The sequence below is a fragment of the Echinops telfairi genome, unplaced genomic scaffold (assembly GCF_000313985.2).
Source record: "Echinops telfairi isolate 266 unplaced genomic scaffold, ASM31398v2 ScPeMD7_70;HRSCAF=299, whole genome shotgun sequence".
Taxonomy (NCBI): Eukaryota; Metazoa; Chordata; class Mammalia; order Afrosoricida; family Tenrecidae; genus Echinops; species Echinops telfairi.
Window position 1 is genome coordinate 13,081,940 of NW_022103968.1, and position 4,485 is coordinate 13,086,424.

A 4,485-nucleotide genomic window follows, 5' to 3' on the forward strand; every position below is an offset into this window, starting at 1 on the left:
AAGGCTATCTGAGGTCTTAAAGGCTTGAAGTTAAACAAGTGCCCAACTAGCAGGGAAGCAACAAATCCCACACACAATAAGAACACCAGCCTGTGTGATCATGAGGTGTCCACAGGATCAGGTAGCAGGTATCAAAAGATCCCAAACAAACAATTATATCATTGCAAACAAGAGGGGACCCAAAGCCCATCTGTAGACAATTGGACATCGCCTCACAGAAGGGCCACACAAAAGGGACGATTTAGCCAGGGTACAATACTGCACTGACAAAGCACGTAACATTCCTCTAGCTCTTGAATGCTTCCTCTCCCCCAACTACCACGAGCTCAGTTCTACCTTCCAAGTCCTGCTAGACCAGAGTATATACACTGGTGCAGATAAGAGCTCTCGACACATGGAATCCAGAACAGATAAACCCCTCAGGAACAGTAGTAGGAGTAGCAACACCCTGAAGTAGGGGGAGGGGAGGGAAAAAGGGGGAACCAGTCACAATGTTGGATATATAACACCCTCCCCACACCCCAGAGGGACAAATAACAGAAATACCCTTCTGTTACTCTAAAATACCCTTTTAACCTAGAACTGAAGCCACTCCCAGAGGTCACCTTCAAGGCAAATAATAGACCAGCTCATGAAACAAACAGTGACCAATCAACTATACAAGAGCAAATGGTCAGTTGTTAGAGAAACGCTAACAAGGGCAAAGATGGGCAAGGACACTGGGTGGACAGAAGCAGAATAGGTGGGCTGGGCATGGTGAGAATGCCAACACTTTAGGGGGATTGTAACCAATGTCAATCTGTGTTATGAATTGCTGAATGAGAATCCACTGTACTTTGTAATTTCTCACCTAAAACACAACAAAATAGTCAAAGCAGAAACAAAGGAGAACACATACAGAGAGAGAGAGAGAGGCCTGGCACTCTCCCAAAAATCAGTTTCAGAAAACTATATGGACCACAATAGTTCTCTCTGCAACTGATCAATCATCATGGGGATGGGGCAGGACCAGGCAGCATTTGGTCCCATTGTAAATGGGGCCGCCAGTCGTTGGGACACGGCAGCTAATAACACCAGAAGTTGAAAGAGAAGACTCTTCCTCTAGGGTTGAAAGCAAGACAGAGAGAGAGAGAGAGAGAGAGGTTAGCCCCACCTATGCCATGCATTCTAATTTATGGTCTACAGAACTGTGAGAAAATAATTTCCTGTTCTGGTTGTTAAAACCACCCACTTTGTGGTATTCTGTTATGATATCCCTAGGGAACACAGGCACTCCCATGAAGGACCAGTAAACATAACCCCACAATCCTTCATAACACGGAGAACTTGGCCCAAACCTACGGCCAACAGGGAGGGGCCAAAGGTGACAGTGAGCTTAGATTAGCCTGGGAGAAAGCCTGCCGTCGCTGCCGAGCAAAAGCAGAAACAAAGACCTCGTTGAGGCTTTCAGACCCTGCATTAAAGTTAAGATCTCATTTAGATGAAAATGGATGCAGAGAAATTATGGGCACGGCGGTTTCGCCGTTCCAACGTGTGCCTCGTAGCGGGAGCTTTGCCAAATGTATTTCTCTGGCTGGAGCACAAAAATGCCTTTTGAAATTTGATTTTGTTGTTTTACAAATTGTTTTAGCTTTTTGAAAAGTACAAACTCCATTTCTGATCTGCCTGCAACAAAAATAGAGAGTTAAAGTGGTTAAGGTTCACTCAAAGGCTTGCTGTGAGCACCACGATATTAGAATAACAGACAAATCAATTCAATATATTTTTTTATTTTGAACATGATTTGTCACAAAAAGCATTCAAATAGATAATGCTGATTATATGGTAGCAAATGTAATTTCTAGATAGTGAGCACGCCGCCTTTGTCAGAGTCATTATTAAGGAATTTGACACATATGCAGGGGAACAATGAATGTCAACTGAAACATATACCAGCTAGATACAAATGGGATACTGAAATGGGGGATGTCTGTACATGCTATGTTTATAAGTAATAATCTGCTCTCTAAAGTAGCTTGTGTTTTCAAACAAGAAGTCTTTTTATGTTGTCATTTAACGTATCTCATATTTTCGAAGGTCAGGAATAAATGGTACCATTAGCATTAAAAGCTAGTAGGGGGAAAAGTAATTTGTTTTTCATTTAACATAACATTTTATGAAATGGCTTTGTAAAGTATTCATTTTTCTCCCCAATGGAGGGGAAGGAGACAGGATGAAGAGGCTGGATTCTTAACGGAGAGCTTTTAAAATATATATATTTCTATCTGTTTATTGCACCTCTGTTATTGTTCATATCCTGAATTGGTGAGACCTTGGTAGAATTACGTGCATGGGCAGGTTAATGCTGAGAAAGAGAGTTATCTATACAGCAGGGGTCTCAGTTGGCTGCAGCAAGGTGCTGCTTGGGCCCCCGGGTTTGGACCTCATTAGCAGTGCATGATGCCGAGGGCAGGTGGCATGACTGAGAGATTGAGGGTGGAGGGCTTTGATGCTGTGGATACCAGCTCCCAAGAGAATGCATGCAGGATCTTCCAGCTGTACGTCTCAGGAACAGTAGCAGATAAATCAGGCTTTAAATGCAGATACTGACATGGGACTGCCTAGGGGGTAGTCAGCCATAGAAATTCACTCAGCTACCTTTTACCAGTGGCTCCTCCCAGCATTGACAGGTCCCGAATCCCAAAATATTAAGCTTCATCCATCTGCGTGAATGTGTAATCTTCTTAATCTCTTTCCCCTGCTTTCGTCTTAAAGTTGGCTAATAAATTAAAACTACAGCAACAACAAAAATAACAGACACACAGCACTGCTACCTCCTCCTGGAATGAGCAGAGATGAAACTTTGATCATATTTGCTTCCAATCTGCATGCTCTTATTCACAAAGAAGGGTTCTCTTAGGCCAGGCTTTGATATCTTGTACCACATGTGCACTGAGCAGTTGCATTTTGTCCATCCAAATGGATATCAGAGGCAATTTCTGTATCGAAATGACATCTTCCTGCTACTTGCTTGGGAAAAGCTAGGGCATTTCACAGGGCATTTGGGGGATCTAGTTATGCTGGTACATCGTGCATGTTAGCTCATTCTTTTTCATTGCTGAATGTATAGTTTAGATAACCCGATGAGTGTGATGACTGCGGTGTTCAGATTCTCAGTGGGGTTGGTAGCCAGGTTTTCCTCTTCGTGGGTTGCCTGCTGTGTCCTTCTCTTGGGTTGGCCTTCTCTGTATGAAGGCTGAAAACTAATCCCTCGCTTGTGGTAGACATTTCAAAGACCTCCTCTGAAGAGATAAGACTTGGCTTTGGCTTTGGTGGTGTTAGTACTGTTTATTTATTTATTTAGTAAACTTTTAGTTCTGAATGAGATGGAGGTCAGATCATCAACTTTATATTCAACAACTCCTCACCCCTCCCAATGTCTTGTCCTGCTTCCATCATTTTGCCTCTAACCTATGACGCCCCCTTCTCCTCCTTTCCCTCCCTCCCTCCCTCCCTCTCGGTAACCATCAGAGCCTGCTTCTTTTAGGGATGTCGGAGGGAGGGGAAAAATGAGGACCTAATGCTGGGGGTTTAAGTGGAGAGAAAATGTTTTGAGAATGAGTTTTGAGAATGATGTACAAATGTGCTTTACACAATTGATGTGTGTATAGATTGTGATAACAGTTGTATGAGCCCCTAATAAAATAGGAAAGGGGGAAAAGAAAAAAAGAACAGCCCATCTTCATTTGTTGACTGTTGATTGTATGCCAGGTATTAGTGCTTTGCATGTTTTATTTTATTTAACCCTTTTAAGTAACCAGCCTGGATTACCCAGGCAGAAAGACCCAAAGCTGGGAGTCAGCTGTGATGCTACTTGACCTCAGGGGCTGAGTGTTTAAGCTGCCATCACACCATGAGGATCGGTGAGAGTCTAGACTAGAATGTGCATCACAGAGTTCATTACAAAGGTGGATGGACACGCTCATGGCGTTTCCCAACCTTGGCTGCACCTCTCTGAGGAAGCTTGGAAAAATCCAGATGTGGGCTCCAGCCTCAAAATTTGGATGGTCTAGGACAGTGGTTCTCAACCTTCCTAATGCCACGACCCTCTCATACAGTTCCTCATGTGGTGGTGACGCCCAACCATAAAATTATTTTCGTTGCTACATTCTCACTGTCATTTTGCTACTGTTATGACTTGGGTGACCCTTGTGAAAGGACCGTTGGACCCACAAAGGGGCCGCGACCTACAGGTTGAGAACCGCTGGTCTAGGGGATGGCCTGAGAAGGGAACTGTTTTGATTTTTCTCTTACAGCTCCAAGGGGGCAACAGAGGCAGGGAGTTGAAAAGGTTCAAGCATTATTTGTAGCCAACTTGGCTCCAGCCTCCATACCCATTTCTGCAATGTCCACCCGAACAGACGGAGGGCACACCAACACCAGCACGCCAGACTGAGTGCATTGAGACATTTATTACCAGAACTGAGAAAAAAGCAGCATCCCCCT